At 39.6% G+C, this 23,923-nt stretch overlaps 1 long non-coding RNA gene across 2 annotated transcripts in view; it reads left to right on the plus strand.

The window, feature by feature from the left end:
- Window positions 1-23,923, plus strand: part of LOC308633679 — a 161,161-nt gene that overhangs the window by 126,295 nt on the left and 10,943 nt on the right. Inside the window, exons 1-2 of one of the 2 annotated variants that reach the window (XR_014018840.1) lie at window positions 2,811-2,962; window positions 11,897-12,150. This is a non-coding gene — a long non-coding RNA (uncharacterized lncRNA). Of the gene's footprint in view, window positions 1-2,810; window positions 2,963-11,896; window positions 12,151-23,923 lie in introns of those variants that run through there. The other variant, XR_014018839.1, reaches the window with a different exon arrangement.

Genomic DNA, 23,923 nt, shown 5'->3' on the forward strand with positions numbered 1-23,923 from the left:
TGAGCACGTGCAGTTTGTCACAAGCCCAAATATGCAAAGAATCTGGCAGAAATTCCCTGGTATGCAACTCTAGCCTGGACAAGGGGGGTGTCGCAATGTCTTAGGAGTTACTCTTTTACTGTGTGCGTGCGTGCGTGTGTGTGTGTTTTCTTCTCACCCTTTCCAGCATATTGTTCCTGGAGATTCTGTGACAGGCTAAAGTGAAACAGGGCCTTGTTGAGAGGTGGAAAGCCTGCCAGATGGCCCTGTGGGCTGCTTGGCCCCCAGGAGGCCAGTCCTGACACCTGGTCCCATATGGCAGTGCATTCTCAGGGACATGAGCCAAGCACATTCCTAGCTCTGTGGCCAGACCAACAGGAGGCTGGGGGCGGGGGCAGGGTGCAGAACCTTGGTTTGGAAGTTTTCACGCATGTCCTCATGGTAACTTGACTGTGAGTGTTGATCCTGGTCTCTTTATCCTTCTGAGTCCTTCATTCCAAAAGAGGCATTTCTAAAGTCTCTTCCATTGTCTGTGATCTTATGGTTAAAAGTTAAGCTTCTTATTGAGTTTTATGAATTTAATCAAATTCCTTCCTTAAATCCACCTAGCCCTACTTCTGGCCTCCCCATTATAAGTCTGTTTATCTGCCATGGTTTAGATCATATACTGCTTCCCATATGAAGTCTTCCCAAGAGAAAATCAATGGCTGCCACACCTATCTGTCACCTAATTTATATTCTGTGATTGACATCTATATCTTGCCCTTCCACTTGAGAGTACACATTCCTGTGTGAAAATGACAATATCATCTTTTATTTTGTTTTTGGTGCATTGTAATAATACATAATAGTGGGATTCATTACACCATATTTGTCCTTGAACATCACATAATTTGCTCAATCTTCTTTCCCAGGTCCTTCCCCTTTTCCCTCTTCTTCCTCCCATTTGTTCAACTCTACTGATATTCCTTCTATTATTATTATTATTTTAATTACTGCATTATCATTATTATGTAAGTGGATTAATTGGGTATATTTGAACATGAACCTAACATTACTTGGTAGATTTCATTCCCCTGTACTTCCCCATCCCCTTCCCTTTTCCCTCTCTCCTGATCCCCTTTCTCTGTTCTATTGTTTTCCCTTCTATATTCCTGATATCTCTTCTCCCCCTTAAAAAAATTACATTGACAATATCATCTTTGTACCTTCCTTAGCAAAAATCTCCAGATGCAGATTGACTGACCTCAAAGAGACACACAGAGGGTTTCACAGTTCAGATTTTCAAGTCCAACTCTTGGAGATTCTGATTAAGGGATCTAGGAATGGAATCTCTCATTGGACAACATCTCCACGATATTGTGATCTGCATTAAGTACTGTACATATATAAGCTCAATCAGTAGACAAATATAATTTATCCCATGTTTTATTCATCTAGAAACTTTCCAGTGTTCACAAAGATACAGAATATGAATCAAGGCTGTGATATCAAAGTCACAATCACAGTTTGATGCAAATGATATTATTGAGTTGCTCTAGTATCCCTTTCTGATGTTTAGAAATGTTCTTTCCTGTGAAGGTAGACTGAATAGAAAATTTTATTCCTCAAATGATTTTTTTTGGTGTTTGACTTGAAATAGACAAACATTCTTATAGAGACTTTTGTGGCACATAACTCTCCTTTTTACCAATATCTTTGGCATCTCCCACTTGACCTTCTACTGAGAATCCCTGCCATTTTGGGAGAAGAATGAGAAGTATTAACCTTTTTATATTTCTCTTCTTTGTTTTGTCAACACTTGCCATCTCCCCTTGTTTATTTATCTATTCATCTATCCATTCCATAAAAGTTGACTACACTCTGCTGTGTGCCAGGCACATTGCAAACGCAGCGTGGAACAGGTGTGGCTTCTGCCCCTGTGGGGTTGACACTCTCAGGGGGAAAGTGAATGTGATGAAAATAATTACAAATATTTGCTTGAGTCTTACAGCTTAACCTCATCTGCTAAGCTAATGACATCTAAACTATTGGCTGCTAATGACACCATTTTATTCTTCTCAGATACATTTGCAGCTAAAAATACTTTAGCACCTTACCTTAAGAAGAAAGTAAACAGTGAAGGGGGAGAAGGAATCTAAAAAAGAGATCTACTTTTGGAGAGGAACTTTTGTGACATTCTGAAAATTATATGTAGAGAGATGCCTAGCCCACCTAATCAAAATATCCTCTTATGCCAAAATAACATCTGTTTAAGGTTATTTGGATAGGACTTCCTAAAGTGCTGCACATAATCTAATGAAAATGTGCAAGTGAGCTTAGGTAGTTGTAGCAGATGCAGTTCATGTCCCAAAGGCACTCCTTGGTATTTGCTGTTCCCCTCTATGCTGATGGCTTCTTATTGCAAATTCTTGTAACTCTCTTCCTGAGGGTTTCTTAGATTGCAGAAGCTGACTTGGCCCACCCCAACCAGCAGGCCTGCAGTGCCAGGGAGTTCATGCCCACACTGTAAGGAGCATCTGCCATAGACATGCTGGGACATGCTGGGACTCACCAAGTTTCTGGTCATAAGGAACAGCAGCCACTGAACAGCTTTGTCATATCTGTTTGCGATTGATAAAGAGCTGTAAGGGGCACTAGCCATAGGCATACTTAGCAAAGACTGGTTACAGTTGATAGGGAGCACAGCTCCATGGACATGCGCAAAGAACATACCCAGTTGCAATTACATCACCTCACTGGACATAACCAATGGACATTGACTTTCACTGGGTGTAACCAGTCACCAATGTACATCACCAACTTGGAACTGTATTTAAATTGCTAGTTGTGCCACACTGAAGAGTTTTGCTTCAAGGACATCGGTGAGACTGACCGCCTTGCTGTCCATCCCTGGACCGACTCCACCATTCCCTGACATCCAGCTATCAGCTGGTGAGGACCACCAGACGAGGACAATAAGAGAAGTCACATGGCATCAGAGGTATTTTGGGTCTCTTGGTTGCCCTAGGATTGTGTGATTTGCTTATAGTGTTTAATTAGTGTACATTGAATTCTAGTTGGGGTGCTCCCACACACCCAACACTTTTTGCAATAATTGTTTTTATTTGATGATTGGTGTGGTCGAATATACACTTGCATTTAAAAACAATTTGCCTCGACACACACCCCTGGGGGTTGTCTTCAAATGGTGAAGAAGGGGAGTTGGTGGATAAAACTCCAAGACACCAACTGGGCCTCTTTCAGAGAATGCCTAGGGAGACCCAACCCCAGTGCCCAGTGCCCAGTGCCCAGTGCTCTTTACTGCTGCCAGTGTTGACTTCTCTCCCTTCTCCCAGTCCCCTATTGGTGCTTCCTGGGGACACCTCTCAAATAAATGATCTGTAATCATTGTCTCAACCCAAACTAAAACAATGGCACTTGGGCATATACTTTTCATTTAATAAAATAAGATGTTATTTTATTTATTTTTAAAATTTTTAAATTTATTTAATTATTTTTAGTTGTCAATGTACCTTTATTTTATTTATTTATATGTGGTGCTGAGAATCAAACCCAGTGCCTCATACATGCTAGGCAAATGTTCTACCATTAAGCCACAACGACAGCCCATGTCCATGCATTTTAAAACATTAGGAAAAATATGAATTGACCATCAGATCTGTGATTTCATGGCTATTACTGAAGCTTAAGTTTAAAAGGTGAGTCAATTTAAACAAAAATGGTAAGTAATGACATGCAGGTACTAGGCAAATCACAAAGGGCGAATGGTAAATGGTGGATAATTATTTACTGCTGGAGCTTGAGGCTGCCTTCAAACTAGGCAGCATCCAACTCTGCCTAAACTCAAAGGCCTAGGTTTTTAACCTATGGTTCCTAACAAATCTCCCTGGGGTCCATGAACCCTGAAAGATTTTGCTTGATGTGTTTGAATCTTCTTCTTCCCAAAAGTTCATTAATTCCTTAGTCTTTCAAAGGGGTATATCACTGAAAGTCTTTATAGAAAAAAAAATGAAAGAAAGAAAGGAAGGAAACAAGAAAGAAAGCAGGAAGGGAGGTAAGCATTCTTAGTTTTTCTTAGTGTTATCAGATAACTGTGCCTGTTGCAAACCAGCAAAAACAAAAACCACAAAACAAACAAACAAACAAAACAAAAACAAAAAACAAAGAAGGGCAGGAATGAGACAGTGGAGGCCTGATTCAAATGAAAAACATTTGAGGATTGAGTTACTGGGTGGCTACAGAGAGATAAACTATCCACTCCCACCCCTATCTTCACTTTACAAAGCTGGAAATATCTTTTGAGGATTGTTTTTAATAGGTTTTTTTTTTTTTTAAGAGAGAGTGAGAGAGGGGGAGAGAGAGAGAATTTTAATATTTATTTTTTAGTTATCGGCGGACACAACATCTTTGTATGTGGTGCTGAGGATCGAACCTGGGCTGCACGCATGCCAGGTGAGCACGCTATTGCTTGAGCCACATCCCCAGCCCCTTCTGAGGATTTTTATTTGTTGGAAAAGATGGTCATATTTGCCGAAGAAAAGCATCTATGTACAACAAGGGAAAAAGACCCACTAAATATCCACATCTCCCAAGAATCAAATGGGAAGATAAATGAGATATTTATAGATACAAAGCAAATTTTATTCAAGTGATAACCAACATAGTTTCTGTTGCTTCAGAAAGTGAAACTTCTGCTAATAGTAGAACCAACAAACACAGGAAATCAAGCTAATGTATTTTTTTTTTTTTTTTTAGAGAGAGTGGGGGAGAGAGAGAGAGAGAGAGAATTTATTTTTTAATATTTATTTTTTAGTTCTCAGTGGACACAACATCTTTGTTTGTATGTGGTGCTGAGGATCGAACCCGGGCCGCACGCATGCCAGGCGAGCGCGCTACCGCTTGAGCCACATCCCCAGCCCAAGCTAATGTATCTTAATGCTCAGTTTGGATGCATACAACACATTCAAGAAATTCAACATTTCATAGCCAATTCTGTATCTGTGACATCCAGACGGAATTAGTTAGGATTATAATCAGTTGTGAGGGACAGAAAATACAAAATAATAAGTGGATGAAAAAAGATAGAAGTTAATTTTTCTCATGTGAAAGTCTGAATAAATGGTCCACGGTTGGTGTGATTATTCATAATACCAGGAAATATTGTGTTCCTTCTCCATGGTGTTCCATATTCATCCCCCGTCTAGTACAGCCATCCATGGGTCAAGATGGCTGTTCCAGTTCAAGCCATTATGTCCACATTCCAGCCAGCAGAGAGGCTTCCCTATAAGGACTCTTCTGTTAGGTTGCATATACCACTTCTTGTATTTCCTTGCCCAGAACTTAACTACATTTATCTTCAAGGGAGGGTAAGAAATATAGTCTTTATTTTGGGATATCATATGTTCAGCAAGAAATTCAATTGCTATGGAAGAAGGGGAAAACAGCTACTGGCTCATATCAGCAGTTGGCCACCCAGATTTCTTACATCTGGGTAGTTCCAAAGGGTTAACTTGGGCATAATACTTAATTATAAGTCTTCCTTCATGTGCCAGTGAAATTGCTTGATCCTAAAACTGCCTCTAATTGAAGATTTGATGAGATTCACAAATAAAGCATATTTTTCATTTTGAGTATCTGTCTACTTGATGCTGCACAAAGTTCAGCTCACTTAGAAGAGCACATTTAATTTGTGGATAATTGAGACCTCTTGTTTTCTTTTCTTTTCTATTCTACATCCTTTTGGCTACTTTCCCATTAGTTGAAATCTTAAATAGACAAAGGAAGAAGGATAAAAAGAAAGAAAGTCTAATCAGATGGTTTTGTTTCTTCTTAGTAACATTTCTAGAAGGGCCAAGGCAGAAGAGATTGAAAATAAGTAATACTAAGTTGTCGGGTTATCTGTCATAAAAGCAATCCCTTGTACCAGGTGCTGAGAAAAGTCCTTTTTATTGCTGTCTATAATTGTAGCTACAACCCGTGAAGAAGGCAGTGGCATTTCCACTTTGGAGAATAAATTTGCCAGAGGAAACAGTTACTAACGGGCAAAACCAAGATTTTAGTCAAGGTCTTTCTAACCCCCTCCCCCCATGCTCTTTTGACTGTTCTATACAGAGTCTATCTTGTCATGAATTTTGTTCTGTTTCATGTGGTATTGAGGATTGAACCCAGGGCCTCATGCATGGTAGTAAGCACTCTACCACTGAGTTACACCCCCAACCCTTTCAAAATTTTACTTAGAGACAGGGTCTTGCTAAGTGTCCCAAACTGGCTTTGAACTTGCAATCCTCCTGTGTCAGCCTCCTGAGCCACTGGCATGACAGGTGTGTAACACCAAGCTTGGCTTGCCGTCACTTTTTAAGCATCCTCTTTTCGCTGGAGAGTTTTTGCATTACCATTGGCAGGGGCTAACAGCAGACCTTAAAGATATAAACAAAGTGAAGAGGATTAGCACGAGCTGGGCAACTAGCTCCTTGTGGTCTCTCTGCCCTCTCAGGTTGTGAGCTTTGCCATTAGCCAGCACATTAAGCAGCACTTGATATTTACAGTGTCATCCAGGTCTCTTTCAGCCGAGGTGGTATGTAGAAAAGGAAGCAGAGCATCCTCTCTCCACGGCACTTTAAAAGACCAAAGATGGTTTCAGGACAGCATTTTCTTGACTTCTCATCCTGCAGCACTTGAAAGGAGGAAGTTGTGGAGGTGGGTGACATTTTAGATAGACTCCACACTCCCTCCCCCAGCTTGGAATGGAACCTCTTACTCAAATAATAGCAGAACCTCCCATATGTTCAGTGCATGCTCTGTGGCAGCCCCTCTGTAGTTCTCAGATGATTCTGAGAGGCTGCATGGGGCAGGATTTAGAATCTGGCATCTCATGCACTTAACCTCAAGGCAGTGCACCTTGTTCATAAGCACATACCAGAAGCCAGAATGCTGGCATTTGTTAGTCAAGCCTGGAAAGAAAGGATGAGTAGGAGATATCTAAATATATTTCAGGGAAGTATTTTTAGGTGAAATGCTTTCCAGTTGATAAAATGGAACAGGTTTCTTAGATTTGGCATTAAGGAGCCCTGGATTTTTTTTTCCCTTAACTGTCTCTCATGTGGATGGTGTTAGCAGTTACTGGGGAATGATCTGAGGAAATAAGGTGTGGGATGGGAGGTGAAACAGGGAACGAGAAACACAACAAAGGGTACGTTCTTCAGTGTGCTGTGGATGTCCGAGAGACTGTGTGGAGCACCCCCAGAACAGACTCTCAGGCATGTCTGGTCTGTGAGCATGTGCACACGGTCCTGTGGTGGCACAACCCATTGCTGGAAAAAAATAGGTGCATCTTGTGTGGCTCCACTGGGTGAGGACTTTCAGAAGCTTGTGCCCTTTTCCCTTACTTTGTCCCCTGTACTCTTTCCCTTTGTTGATTCTGCTTTGTATGCTATTGGTGTAATAAATCACAGTCATAAACAACACTATTTGCTGTTTATCACGTCTACTGCCTGGTAGGAGTTTGTGGACACCTTACGCCCAGAGAGTCTACCCAGGAGGTCTCTGCCTCAGTGGGACTAATAGAAGTGGCAGGTGTAATCCGGAAAGGGACATCTGTGGCTTCAAAGATTTCTTTCTTTTTTTCTTGGATGGGTCATTATCTTAATTTGGGTCCTCCAGAAGCACATGCTGCTATAAGTTGCTGAAGGAAATATAGGTAGAGGAGTGGGGAAGTAAGGGAGGGAAGGGAAGGCAGACAGAGAATAGTATGTTTTCAAGTGAGTTTCCTTTGTGGACAGCTGGAGCTGAAGGCAGGGGGGTGATGCCATGTGCCAAGAGAGCTGGGTGTTTACAATTGCTCCGGAGGGTGTTAATTCCATGGCATTTCCAGCCTGTTATTAAGAGACCGAGCTGGTTCCAAGAGCCAGAGGAAGGCTGAAGGGAGGGAGTGCACGTGCTGGTGTTGGAAGCCACTGCCCAGCATGGGACAGGTGATGTGGGCAGGGCACAAGGCTCAATTATACTCTGGGACCAGAAGAGGAGTCTGGTCACTGTGGCTCTGCCAACCACCTGAGTCATTCCTACCTGCTCTGCCCTTCCATTCCCAGCCAGCCCACCCAAACTCAAAGATGCTGTCCAGGTGATTTCTGACCAGTTCCTGAGTGCTTTGGTCTTGCCCTTGCCAGTTGCTGTTGTCTCCTGCATGCTGGGCAGGAGTCCTGGTTGCAAGGACTTGGCCAGCTCAACTCACAGTATCGTATTTCAGCCACAGCTTCCGTGGAGAATTTAAATTTGTCCCTTTCCTCTGGTAGCTAAAGCACATAACAGTTCAACTGAGGTTACTACTCCATTGCATCACTGAGGCAGCCGTCAGCCCTAATGAGATAATACCTTCCACGCTTCCTGAGCTCTCTGGGAGACATATACTGCACTGCTCTATTATTTATATGATTCGCTGCAGAGTTGTTTTCTAAACACACACAAATATGCATGTTCAAAAGACTGGAAACATTTTCAACAGAACATTATCTGTCCTCGGATACCCAGGACAAAGGCAGATTTAGTGTTTTTCAGCCTCAGCATTTGGGTGGAGGGAAAGTGATAAGCTGCAAGATCTGTTCTTCCCCTTGAAAATGCATGTCTGTCCGGAAGCTCACGCATGGAAGTCGCCTCCACCACTGGCAGCAAGCATCTTCATGTCCCTGATTCCAGCAGAGCAATCAGGGCTATGGTGAAGCTTGCTTCTGTGAAAGTAAAAGCACACTTTTTTTGGTGTTAATACACCAAAAAATAGCTTGATTACCTATTCAGAAACTAGGATTCATGCTCAAAGGAATTTTTGGATTTAGAAAAATTTGAGTCCCAAGTGCTTAGCTTACTAAATGCTGATTGTGTGAGACTGAACAATATTCTAATTCAGAATTGCTGTGAGGGGACTGAGGGCGGCTGTATGTTCCTGTGCAGCTTATACCCTTCACTATTCTAGAATTCACATTGCAGTTTATGTGAATGATGTCCCTAGAGTTGTTCAGTATGCAACCTGAGCAAACACAGTGATAGTTGGGAGGAATGAAAGTCTGGGCATTAAACTGAAATATTGCAAATACCAATATATTGACCAGTTAAAAACTACCACAAGTTAGGTTTTAAGATTGTTAGCTCTTTTTTAAAAAAAATCTTTTAAAATTATAATTTTAGCAGATTCAATGGTCATGCCTGTAATCCCACCTTCCAGGGAGGCTGATGTAGGAGGATTGAAGGTTTGAGGTTACCCTGGGCAACTTAGCAAGATCCTATTTCAAAATAAAAAGGACTTTGGCAATAAATGTTGCTTCTTTTTTGCATATAACATGTTCTTAAAAAGCACTATATATGGAGATAATTTTTATGTTAAATCATGTTTTTTTTCAATTAGTTCTATTAAAATTTCAAGATAGTAGATCTTAAGAAAAAAATCTTTGATTTTAATATGTAATAGATGTGTCACTTGAAAAAAATCAACTCTTGCTTTAAGAGTCTTTTGGTCTTGGGGCTGGGGTTGTTGGCTCAGTGGTAGAGCGCTCGCCTAGCGTGTGTAAGGCCCTGAGTTTGATCCTCAGCACCACATAAAAATAAATAAATAAAGGTATTGTGTCCAATTACAACTAAAAAATAAATATTAAAAAAGAATCTTTTAGTCTTTATCAAGATCTTTTCTTTTTATTTCTGTCTTTCCTGGCTTACCCACATCCAGGGATCCTCCAATAGATTCTTCAAATATAATGAGCTCTGTGAGATGTCTTTATCTATCAAGTTTCTGTGTCTGTTCTTGCTCCTGTTACACATCATGCATCTTTGCAAGAAAATCCAGAGTGGGGGCTAGAAGTTGTATACTATCTTTGGGATACATTCCCAAAGATTCCTGAAACCACATACTGTACTGAACTCTCTCTATACAATGTATTTCCTATACATAAGTACCTGTGATAACATTTAATTTATAAATTAAGCACAGTAATTAGTATTAAAACAACTATAATAACAATGTCCTAAAAGTTTGTGCCTTGGAGCCATTATTAACTAAAATAATGGTTACTTGAACATAAGCACTGGGACACTGCCACAGATCTAATAACTGTGCTTGCTACTCAATAGCTAATCAGAAAGTAGCAGATACAATGCAAATGCACTGGACAAAGGGATGATTCATGACTCAGACAGAAGGGAATGGAATACCATGAGACATCATTATACTAATCAGAATGGTGTATAATTTAAAACTTATGAATTGCTTATTTCTGGAATTTTCCATTTTATATTTTCAGACCATGATTGACTGAGGTTAACTAAAACTGTGGAAAGCAAAACCCTGGATAAGAGGGGTGACTGTATTCCCAGTAGACACCTTTTTAAAGCACAGATATCTTACCAAGTCTTCCTTTTCCTTCTCTATAGGTCCTAGAGATCAAAGGCATTTGAGAATAAAGCAGTGGGCATAATTCAATACTAAAGGTTTGGAGGGAGAAGATGGATTTAATTCACCAATGCCCACTATGAACCTACCTGTCCTGACAAGAATCTGTGGGGAATAAATGAATAAGACAGTCTCTGCCTCTTTTAAGGAGTTGGTAATTGGTGCTTCAAGAGAGGTCTGCACAGCAGGAACTTGAGGAAGGAGGAAATTCATGTAGAAACCATTCATGGGGCCTCCATTTTCTACCTCAGGGAACTTTCTGGTTAGGTACTATGAATGTGAGAAAGGGTGATCATTTCCTATATAAAAAGCAACAAGACTTTCTTAGTTAAAATCTGGAGTCTGTGAACTGCTCTTGTCTCATAATCCTACACAAGCCACAGAAAAAGGACATTCAGGGAAGGGTGGCGGATAAACATTGTGGTCTCCATATTCAAGTCAAAACTAGGATGAATTGATCTCCCAGCTAGTAATCTTTCAAATAAATCCTTCAGGTTTTCTTCTCCCCCAAAGAGTAAAATGAGTTATTTTTGTCCCACTCTTTTGTTATGTTTTTTAAAATGCACAGTCTTGTTTACATTCTTAAATAAATCACTTCTAAATCGTTCACTCCTGTTCCCATTAAAATGCTTTAGCCACATGAATGGTGAATGACAAGTGCTTTGGGGGTGGTATAAAACTCCTCACCTATGTGTGTTTCCTGCAGGCTTCCAGATGACATATTTAAATAGGCCTATTTTTAAAAAAGTGCTTCTCTCTCCCAAATCTCATGGCAGTAGTTTAACCTAAAGTGTTCTTGGCATGTCCATTTTTTTTTTTTGTACTGGGGGGATTGACCACAGAGGAAATTTATCCCTCAGCTACATCCCCACACTTTTTTTTTTTTTAAAGACAGTGTCTCACTAAGTTGCTGACACTGGCTTTGAACTCGTAAATGTTTGTCATTAGAATCTGCCTGCTGCTTGGACATATTTTAGGAAAAACATTTAGCTAAGAGTTTAAAACACATGATTGTAAATATTCAGTAGGCACTTAAATTATTGTTTCAAAACAGCTTTTGTGAGGCGAAGAACATGTTTTTCTGTCAGCTGCTCAATATTTATTTTAACATATTAAACAACCTCAGAAATATTCATTGCACGGAAACCTTTCTGTGTTTGAGTGGATTAAATTTACAAGTTGAATTAATGCTATAAATTACATTTACATAATTCATTTCCCACTAAAACGGAATTTATTTAGCCTGCATCTCTGCTAATATATGTGTTTAAGGAAAAAGCAGCACCTTTTTTTGTTGCCCACATAGTTAATTTAGTCTAAGTAGAATTTAGAAGGCATCTCTGTGCTTCTTTGTTACTGGACTCCCTCTTTCCATCATCCACCATCTGAATTTTACAATTAAATAGCATATATGTGTGTAGTTTCAGGCGAGGAGAAAAACCTGCTAAACAAAACCCAAACCTCCCTCTTTTTGCTTTTCAGATGTTCCATGATGTCCTTACAAATCACCTATTACTTGTATTTTGCTGATTTTGTGTAAAACTGGGGAGAAGGTAAGAGAAGAACAAACTAGGCTGGAGATCACATGGAAACTCTGAAACTCAAGACCAGATGAATCTGAAATGGCAAGGGAGGCAGAAAGAATCAAGAGGGAGAGCACGGACAATGCACACTGGGACCCCAAAGACTGCGAATCTTCTTTCCTTTTGCATTTGCGTCTATTTTCACAGACGAGGGTGAGGGCCTTTAATGCATTTGCTGCTACAATTTCAGGTTTTAGAATGTTTTGAACAATATGCTTCCAATCACGCCAATAATTAGGGGACCCTCATTATCGAGTGTTATGCCTCTTATGATGTTACTGGCAGAGAGGGGACATTGGCTTCACCTTGTGAGGCTTGGTTTTGTGTGACTGGCACAGAAACAGGCATTGTTCACCTCAATTTCTCCCCTCTTTTTCCAGGATCCTATTAAACCTCTTTGTTAGGAGACCCAGCTGCTTGTTTTCTCTCAAGATAATGACTGAAAAATGCGCTTTTAAAAAATCACGGGGAACATTATTTCTGGAAGGTCTGTCTCTTCATCTTTTTTGCTGTCATCTGGCTGATGATGATTTTCAATAATCCCATGCTAATAAAAATTTATTTGAACACATAGACCCAATATGGAGCTTAAATCACCATGGAAACCATACACCACTGCTTTCTTTTTGCCTGTATGGGGATTCCTCTTTTCTTTCTTTTTTACTTCCCCAAAAACTATTTTCAAAAATTATATACAACATAATGTACAGATTTTAAGTGTACAGTTTTCTAAGTTAAGACGAATGTGTTTTCCCATATCATCATCATCCCCACCGAAATACAGAATGTTTTCTTTAGCCCAGAAAGTTTCCTTATCCCTTGCCCCAGTTGATCCCTGTCCGGAAAAGCAACTATGATTTGGATCATTATCACCATAAATTAGTTTTGTCTGTTTTTGTACTTTGCATAAGTGGAATCGTATGGTATATATTCTTTCAGGTCTGGCTTCTTTCACTTAGTATAATATTCTTGAAGTTCATTCATATTCCTGCACATACCAATAGTTTGTTTCTTTTTATTGTTCAGATGTAATTCGTTGAATGGGCTTACTACAGTTATCTAGTCTTCTGTGGGTACGCATGTTAATTGTTTCTGTTTTTGGCTATTTTGAACAGAGTTGCCATGAATGTTTATATGTAAGATTTTGTGCAGGTGTTTGTTTTCCTTTCTCTTGAGTAAATATTGAAGTGTACAATTGCTTGGTTATGTGGTAGGTGTATGTTTTACTCTATAAGAAACTGTCTAGGAACTGTCCAAAGTGATTGTCTCTTTTGATTAAAAACAAAAATAAAAACAAAACATGGCTCTGTTAAAGACTGAATTTGGTCTCTGGTGACTTAGACCATGAGATTAATGGGGAGACTCAGGAAAGGCATGCTCTGCTTGGCTTTTTGACTTACTTTTTTGTTGGACGGTGCTTGGGTTTTGGCAACCAGGAGATTTGAGATATTGGAAACAATGGAAGTGGTTTGGCCTTGGTTTTTGCTTTAAGAAAGACCTGGGGAAGTTTGAGGCAAGCGTTCTCAGGAAATGAGCTTTCGCATCTATTTCCCTGTAAGCTGTACATTCTGATGGATTGCTCTCTCAGTTGGTGGGACAATGGGGACATCTCCAAGAAGGCCACAGATCTGCAGACTCCATCCTGAAATGGAGCACATCATTCTGCAACAGGAATGTGGTGGCTGTCAACTCTCCATGGTAATAGGGAAGCTCTAGACACAATCAGCTTTTTGATATTTTACAGAACAAATTGCTGAAGTTTTACTGGACAAATGTTAGGGTTCTTTTTTCACACATATACTACCTACTACCTACATGCCTTACAAATAGCCATAAATCAACAGGCTTAGACATCTTGCAATGTTGTTTGTCTGAATCAACTTACCTTGGTATTACTAAATGTTCAAAAAAATGCACTGTCTTTTATTTCTTTCTTTTGTGAAGGTAGATAAGAAGTTAGAAAGCTGGGTCCCCTTCCTTTTGGGAGCAGATTATCATAATTATCCAGCAGAGCCCTACTTTAAGTTCAGAGTCCCTGGCCATTTAGTTTTGATAATAGATGTCAGAATCTGTTTGTTATTTCCAGCTTTGTGAATAGATGCCTAGTTTGTATAAAAACAAAGGAGGAACTTAATAAATTGAATTCTTCTTTTTCTATTCATTCCCCATTCCTGACACCTGCCCCAATTTATGATTCATACTGTTGTATCAGAGCATTATGGATAAATGTATCAATCAGAATGAGAATTTTCAAGAAGATACTTATTAATATCACTTAAAAAGAATCTTCAACTTAACAAGAAGAAAACACAAAATCCAATTAAAAAATGGACAAAAGACCTGAACAGACCTCACCAAAGAAGATGTACAGATGGTAAATAAGCATATGAAAAGATACTGAACGTTATTTATTGTTAGGAGTCACGAATTAAAACAAAAATTAGGTACCATTATGTATCTTAGAATGGCAAGAATCTATTTCAAAGAAGGAGTGGTGAAAATTCAGAACACTGGCAACACCAAATGCTGATGAGAATATGAAATAACAGGGATGCTCATTCATTATTGTTGGCAATTTGGCAGTTCCTTAAAAACAAAGAAACAACAACAACAACAAAAGCCCTAACATACTCTACTATAAGATGTGTAAGATGTGACAATCACACTCCTTGGTATTTACCCAGATGAGTTGAAAACTATGTCCACACAAAACCACATGAGGATATTTATATCAGCTTTACTTATAGTTGTCAAAACTTGATTAGTAATCAAGATGTCCCAGAGTAGGGGAATGGGTAAAAACAAGTGCAGTACATCTATATAGTATGCTACTTGGTACTAAAAAGAAATGAACAATGAAGCCATGGAAAAACACAGAGAAGCCAAATGCACCCAAAGAAGCCAAAAAGGATGCACACTATAGGATTCCAACTATGTGACACTCTGGAAAAAGGTAAAACTATGGAGAAAGTAAAATGACCAGTTGTGTTGTCAGGGTTTGAAAGGAGCACAGGGGATTTTCAGTGAAACTATTCTATACAGTGCTTTGTGGATATATGTCATTATAATTGGCCAAGACCCAGAGAATGTGTAACACCAATGTAAACTATGTAAACTACAGACTTTAGTCAGCAATTATATGTCAGTGCAGGTTTACTTACTGTCACAGTCTCTTCTTTGCTTCTGGCTGCCATAAGGTTAGTAGCCTCTTCCACCATGTACTCCCACCATGAAGAACTATGTAAAACTTCATAAGTTGATTATCTCAGGTATTTTGTCACAGTGATGAAAGATGACTAAAACACATACTGCCAAGGCATTGGAGGGTGAGTCTCTTGTCTTCCAGTTATCTCTAATATGCCTACTATCCTAGCCTATTTCTTTGTGAATTTCAAGAGCCAGGAATTTATGGTGAGGCATGAGCCTGTTTAAATAATTATCTGCCCAGTTAGTATTTTTTTCAGTTAGTAGACAGAACTGTCTATAAACAAGGAAGGAAAATAAGTGAGAATAAAAATGAGAGAAAGAGTGAAAGCCAAGGAGATGTAACTGTCAATGTAGGTATTTGGGAGTCGAGTCAGGTGAACAAGAAGTAACAATCCAAAGCCGACCTGTATTTGACAGATGTGTGTTTTTTAAGGTAACTTTCTTAGTTTTCAGAAAAATGCTGCGAAAGCTGGACAGAGTGGCACATGCCTATGACCCCAGTGACTCAGGAAGCTGAGGCGGGAGGATCATAAGTTTAAGGCCAGTCTCAGTAACTTAGTGAGACTTTGTCTCAAAATGAAATAAAAAAGGTTGGGGATGCAGTTCAGTGGTAGAGCATTTCCAGTACCACATAAACACCAGCGCTTTTGGCTTATTCTTGGGAGGTGTGTGTGTGTGTGTGTGTGTGTGTGTGTGTGTATGTGTGTGTGTGTATGTGTGTGAATATTAAAGCTGCTGCTCACGAGAGTCATGAGCTGAGCTATTTGCAAGGTGTTTATGCTGAAGGAAAGGCTAAGAACTGCATTTGGTCACACCAGACCTGGATTTCACAATGATATAGAGGACCAAATAGCATTTTCTGGGAATACTGTCTTGTTGAAGGACATTGCTACTGTCAATCAGTCTTGAAAGGAAACAGGATCCACGACCAGAAAAAGTTTTGGGAGGCAAGTCTTGGACTGGAAAAAGGTGAGATAGGGGAAAGTCTCCTTTCTTGATGCCTTTAGCCTCAAACAGAAAAGCTATTTGAGCATTCCTCTAAGGGGAAGGTAAGCTAGTCTTTGCTTAAGGAATGTGAATGATCCGGAAGACAAGAGACCTGCAAGGGGGACTCTGTGAATGCTGCAGAACCACATCTGCTATTCATTTCCCCTTTATTGTTAAAATTCTTCTTTGTTAACTCCAAGTCCCCTTCCTCATAATACTCCCTTTAAATGTTATGGCTTGGTTTCTGCATTGGCTGAGAAAAAGTCAGGGAAAGTGCACATTTGGGGTACAGAAAGGGAGAGTGGAAAATAGTAGATGGGAAGAATCAAGTCCCCAAGGACTCTAGGGGACTTCCCCACCAGCAGCCAGAGCTCCCCGGTGGCTGAGGTTGGGATCAGCCATGAAGAGTATAATGGCTGTGAAGCAATTCCATGGTGGGGGGAGGGTGTCCCAGAAACACTGGTAAAGAATAAGCTGGTAGAAGAACTGGATTTCCTAGGGCAAAGTAGGTGGGAACTTAAGGTGCTATAATTTTTGAACATAAAGAAATGGGACTTTATTATGCTATGTAGAACTACTGAAGCCTGGACATTTGGGCTATATAACAAGGAACTGAGGTATGGTTGTTGTGGTTCATTCTTGCTCATTTAGAATGAATGAGAAATGAGACTGCACTTTCTCCTTGAAAATTGAGAGTAAACTGTGATGGAGAGGAACATTCTGCTTTCATTCTGTAAAATTAGAGACACAATGTAACACTCCACATCTAATTAGCTACAAAACATCCACATCAGTGTTCATGCTCTGAATCTCAATACAGGTGGCTCTATTTGTGCATCTACACTGTCTTCCTGATTACCAAATACCTTAGCAAATAGAACGGCAGATGTTCCCTCTCACAACTTCAATGTGGCATCTGCTCAAATCATTTGTCTCCTCTAACCCATTCAATTGCTAAGCCCCTATATCTGTCCTGACATCTGGGGGCTGGCTCCTTGCCTGCCTAACCAAGCTGAGTAACAGTGAATGATTTCCTGTACTAAGTTGGTATTAAAAAGAGGGAGAGTGAAACAATTATCTCTGCATGCTTCCCTGTCAAGTAAATATTAATTTTACCCATAACTAACCTGGGAGTGATTTTCTTTGGGTGACAGGAGTGATTCATTTATTTTTTATTTACTTACTTCTAAGAAAAATGAACAGATAATATTTGTATGATATCAGTATTTCAAAATTTAGGTCCTCCATGCCATTCTTAACATTGAGGAAAGAGATGGGTGGAAGGCCTTGTAGCTTATCCCTAAGATGGATACCATCCGTTCTTTCTCTCTCTATATATATCCAAGCCATTCCCCATTGAGAGGTGGAGACTAGTCCACCACTATATTTACTCTAGGCTGGCCTGTGACTTGATCCTGACCAAGATATGTGGCAGAAGTGATGCCATCTTACTGCCAAATCATAAGATACCTGCAGCTTGCATTGACTCTCTTAGAATACTCACTCTTGGGGGAATCCAGGGACTATGTAATAGTCCAACTACCTTGAGACCATCATGCTGTCAGGAATCCCAGTCTTTCCATGTGGAGAGGCTATTTGAAGACAGATGCTCAAGGAGCTTCCAGCTTTTCCAGCTCATACAACAGGCATGTGAGAGAAGACACCTTCAAATGACTTAAGTTGCAGCTGTGATCTGTAACCAGGTGAGGGACCACAGAGAACACCACACTACTGAGCTCACAATCCCCAGTACCACAAGCAGCCATAGCACATAATTGTTTTACTCTACTAAGTTTTGGGAATGGTTTATTTTGCAACAACACGTCACTGGAATGACTGGACTAAAAAACTTAATGGGTTGTAGTTTGTAGTTAGTTGAAATTCTTAGTCTTGTGTTAATTTTCATGATAAGGGGGGGGCTATCTTGAAGAAATGCCATGATTTATGTTTTAGAACATTTCAGAATATTATTTGGCTGGAGAGCAATGAATCAATTCATTTTATGCTTGGAATATACACATATATGGAATATATATATTCCATATATATGGAATATATGGGTATATTCTTATCCATTCTAGGTAAGTGCTCTGCCACCGAGCTACATTCCAGTCATTCATAAATATATGTTGGCTCAAATGTCTCTTTCCAACAGCCTAAAGTCTCCTTCCTTAATCCACTTTCATCTCATCTTCCTTAGGAAGGGCAATATATAAATTTCCTTAGGGACCCAACAATACCTGAATGAGTCAGTATGTAAGATGAGCCAGCTGAACTTTGCAGCAGAGTAGATCAAGGGACCTCTGACTTTTGAGGACACTGGAAAGGGTCCGGGCACATATGCAAAATAACATGAAGAGCTCACGTTTGCTAGCATCTTACAATGTTCTATGGATTGCTTTATTCTCTTCTCCCATGCCCCACCCTGTCAGCCAATCTGGCTACCTTTCCAGTCTTCCTCTGTAAGCCATCAGTCCCTTATCCCTCTTTTTTTTGGGAGGGGGGGAGTGGGTACCAGGGATTGAACTCAGGGTGACGTTGAGGCATTGGGAGGAGACCTTGAGGCATTGGGAGGACACTGGGAATGGCACAACTCTGAAGACAAACCTCTCTCACTTCTTAAGTCTTCACAGAGCTAATCTTGCATGAAGCTATTGTCACTTGTGTGTGTATGTGTGTGTATATGCGCTTCTACTACATTCTACACCATGGTCAGTACTTTAAAGAGATTCCCCTCTAGGACCCTATAACTAGGACAGTTTTGACAGTGAAAATGACACTGATAATATACTTTTGGTCATTCTAAAAATACTCTATAAGCCAGGACTCTCCTAGGCCAACCTTGACATATGGTCACTCTACCTGGTGCAGTGACTATTCTGATTGCCACTGATGAAGAATTTGAGCCTTAGTCACCCTGCTGACAAGTGGTGAGGCAGGATTTGAATCCAAAATAGTTATCTGTTTTTTATTGCAGAAGTCACAAGCTGGAAATCCACAGTCCAAATTTGGTTCACAGCTCTGTTTTGTTTAGCCTTCATTGATTACTTTTAAAGAAATTGAACTTGAGGGCTGGGGTTGTGGCTCAGTGGTAGCGTGCTTGTCTAGCACGTGCAAGGTGCTGGGTTCAATCCTCAACACCACATAATAATAAATAAATAAAATAAAGATATTGTGTCAAATAACAACTAAAAAAATGTTTAAAAAGTTTATAAAAAAATTGAACTTGAACCTTTCCTTATTTATACTTTGCCTTTTCAACCCTTTTATAGATCCCTGAGGAAATTAAATTGGCAGCCCCTAAAGTGACATATTTGCTAGCATCTTACATTGTTCTACGGATTGCTTTATTCTCTTCTCCTATGCTCCACAACCCTCCCCCCACCCCCACCAATCTGGCTACCTCTCCAGTCTTCCTCTGTAACACCATCAGTCCCTTACCCCTCTTTTTTTGGCGGGGGAGTGGGTACCAGGGATTGAACTCAGGGGCACTCAAACACTGAGCCACATCCCCAGTCCTATTTTATTTTATTCTTTTAGAGACAGGGACTCACTGAATTGCTTAGCACCTTGCTTTTGCTGAAGCTGGCTTTGAACTCATGATCCTCCTGCCTCAGCCTCACAAACTGCTGGGATTATAGGCATTCACCACCACATCTGGCCCTTACCCCTCTTTATTCCCAGGCTTGTGGGAAAAACTACCCAGGAATAGATTTCCCATTTCTGTTTCAGTACAACCATATATACAAAAAGTTTAGCTATGTGTAATTTTCATTTCACATGAGCACACAACCAATGACTGTGCAAGTGTATCATTTGAAAATACAGCTGGTAATTTGTAAATTACAAGTGAAAGGGGAGTAGAGCTTATTCATAATAAACAATATGCATTGATGATCATTTTATCTAACATTTTAAAATTAAGGTTAGAAATCCTTAAGCAAGTCAGGCATGGTGGTACATACCTGTAATCCCAGTGACTCAGGAGACTGAGGCTGGAGGATTGAAAGTTTAAGGTCAGCCTGGACAAGACTCTGTCCCCAAATAAAATATATCAAGGGCTGAGGAGGTGGCTCAGTGGTAGAGTGCCCCTGGGTTCAATCCCCAGTACCACACAACAAAAAGACAAAACAACACCCCGCCAAAACAAAAAATACCAAAACAAACCAAAGAAAACCAGAAAGAAATCCTTAAGCACTTAGCACATATTTTTCAATGTTTATAAAAATTATCTATGCTTCTGAAGACTTATTCTTTAAGAGATTTTATGTATCTGGGGACATTCTTTTAGTATAACTAAGATCTAAGTTCTAAAAGTTTTTGGCAGGTTGGAAATGTCTGCAGTATGTGCAAAAATTCTATAAAACCATGAAATAAATCCTAATGAAACATGAGGGGAAGGAGCACTTTGATTTCAAGAGCAAGATTTTATTTTGCAATGATAAAGATGGACAGAGAATATATTCTTGATAAAGAACAAGAGTGACTGAACATGAGGAAGAGGAAAATGCCAGATGCACATGATCACCAAGCCATGCCGACATGGGAGAGCGTCACTGGGAAGTGCACATTTCAGCTGAGAGCACTGTTCAGAACTTGGAAACTGTTTGCATCCTTCACACCCCTGATCCAAATATATCTTTCCTCCTTAAAAGAAGACAGTTCTTTCAGGTTTAGTCTTCTCAAAGCCTATCAACAGGTCACAGGAAGAAACCTTTAACAGAATCTGTTTAAACCTTCAGAATCTATGTCTTTTTCTAGGCTGCTCAATAATTTGATTTTTGGATTAATAAAGAGCTGGGTATGAGAGAGAGGAGATTTTACTTGAGCCAATAATCTTCATGAACACAATATGCAAATAGACAAGAAAAAGTGTGGATTTTCATTAAGAATGAACAAGGTCTATGAGAATAGGCAGTACAATCTCAGGTCTAGCCATTTAGTGCCCATTGTGTAGACATGTCTGCAACTAGAATTCTTTGGGGGCTTGGGAGGCTGAGGCAAGAGGACAGCAAGTTCAAAGCCAGACTCAGCAACTTAGCAAGACCTAAGCAACTTAATGAGACCCTCTCTCAAAATAAAAAATAAAAAGGGCTGGGGATGTGGCTCAGTAGTTAAGCTCCCCTGGGTTCAATCCTTGGTACCCCCACCCCCCAAAAAATTCTTTGGGATTCATAGAAAATGAAAATATAGATATATAATATAAATAGATGAAGATGGTCTTTTCAGTAACTTAGTTTATGGCGGGGTTGGGAAGAAGGGTGCTGGGTGTAGAGAAATTTACTTTTCAGACTCTCTAGTTGGAGAAGTAATTAACTTTTTTCCCCTTTCTTTCTTTGTATTCATATCAATGCTATATATGTGCAGATTAGTGGATTAATGGCTGGCACAATCTATGTATTAGATTAGATGAACTCTAGGGTGACTTCTGACTTGGAAATTCTGTGTGTGTGTGTGTGTGTGTGTGTGTGTGTGTGTGTGTGTGTGAGAGAGAGAGAGAGAGAGAGAGAGAGAGAGAGAGAGAGAGAGAGAGAGACCATTAGTCATTTTTCCTGTCCGCTCTTGCATTGGGTTATTTTCATTTTCTCTCTGGGATCTGGTTGTCAAGGGTCAAGCTCATTGTATAGCTTAGTTCTGGTTGACTGAATCCACATAACTAGGAAGGTTTCTGTAAATGCAATCAAGAGGGAGAATTTCACAAAGCATTTACACAAGTTTACTCTACTATATCCATGTGGAATGTGCATTTGTCCAGACCAGTTATCTTTCTGGCCATCAGTGTCCTGGCCAGTCTCCCTTGACTGGACCCCTGGCTCATCCCCATCTCATAAACTCTGAAGCAAGGAGATGTATAGTGTATCTGAAGCCCATTGCCCAGCACAGAGCTAGATACAGAGCAGACCTCAGGTGTGTTTCTTTTTCTTTCCTTTGCTAACAGCTTAATTGAGAAATAACTCATACGCCTTATAGTTTACCCACTTAAATTGTAAAACTCAGTGGTTTTTAGTATAGTCACTGAGCTGTGCTACCAATAGTACAGTCAATTTTTACAGCATATTTATTACTCCAAAAAGAAACCTCACATCTTTAACAGCCTGCATTTTACCCAACCTCCAGCCCTAGAATACTAGATCACTTCCTGTCTCTATAGATTAGTCTATTATGGACTTTTCTAAAAAATAGAATAATACAACATGTGGTCTTTTATGACTGATTTCTTTAATTTACCATAATGTTTTCAAGGTTAATCCATACAGTAGCACAAATCAGTATTTCATTATTTTTTTAAAAGTTTTAATTTGTTATATATGACAACAGACTGCTTTATGATTCGTATTACACATATAGAGCTCAATTTTTCATATCTCTAGTTGTAAACAAAATAGAGTCACATCCTTTGTGTCTTCATACATGCACTTAGGGCAACGATGACCATCACATTCTACCATCTTTCCTACCCCTATGCCCCCTCCTTTCCCTCCCACCTTTTTTCATTCTTTTTAATTGTGTTTTTTTCCATGGTCTGGACATACCACATTTTATTTATCCATTTTATCAATTGATGGATATTTGGGTCCTTACAATTTTGGGCTTTTATTAGAGCTAATATAAATATTCATGTACCAATTTTTTTTGTGGACATATTTTCATTGCTCTTGGGTAAGGACCTAGAAGTGAAATTGTTGAGTCATATGGTGACTCTAGGATTAATCTTTTGAGGAACTGCCACACTGTTTTCCAAAATGACTTCACCATTTTAAATTTTTGCCAGCAATGTACAGAGGTTCCAATTTCTCCACATTCTTGCCAACATTTTTTGTCTGTCTTTTCAATGACTGCCATTCTAGTGGGTATGAAGTAGTATCCCATTGTAAGTATGACTTGCACTTCCCTGATGGCCAATAATGCTGAGCATCTTTTCAAGTGATTATTGGCCATTTGTATATCTTCTTTGGAGAATGCCCATTCAAATCCCCTGCTTGATTTTTGTATTATTTGTCTTTTCATTATTGAGTTCTAAGAATGTTTCACATAGTCTAGAAACAAGTCTCTTAGCAGATAGATGATTGGCAAATATTTTTTCCCATTCTGTGGTTTTTCTTTGTGCTTTCTTTGTGCTTTTTAATTTCAACGAAGTACAGTTTAACTCTTTTTTTCTTTTGTTGCTTATGCTTTTGGTGTCCTAAGAAACAATGATCTCGTCCAAGATCTACTTGTTTGAGTTCTTGGTCTTACTCATAAGAAAGACATTCTTCAGGGTTCTCATCTTAGTTGACGGCACTTCAACTAAGATGTTGAGGTGAAAAGCATTTGAGTCTTTTATGACTCTTCTGTTTCTCTCTTAATACTACAATCAGAATTTCCTGTAGAATTTTGACAGACTTCTTTCATTCTTTATTCGTTGTCCCCTTAAAGCCAAGGGTGTAGTGTTTCTGCTGGTGTACTTCTTCAGGGCCTTGTGGGTCTATTGGGTATGTCTTTTGGAATGCACTCCTTTAGATAAGAGGCTCTTTCTTGGATATCTTGGTTTTTGATGAGATGCCTAAGGGAATTCATGAATCACATGAGTAATGTCCTCAAGACAAATGTCTGATTCATTTGTGTGATTGAATAATCTGAACTTTGACCTGTTAAGGAACTAGCAAAAGGTTGTGATAGCCCATCCTTGATTACCCCTGGATAGTACTCTTTCCTGATAGTGACTTCCCTAATTTTTTCATCTTTCTTAAAT

The sequence above is a fragment of the Spermophilus citellus genome (assembly GCF_964194105.1).
Source record: "Spermophilus citellus genome assembly, chromosome: 2".
Classification (NCBI taxonomy): domain Eukaryota; kingdom Metazoa; phylum Chordata; class Mammalia; order Rodentia; family Sciuridae; genus Spermophilus; species Spermophilus citellus.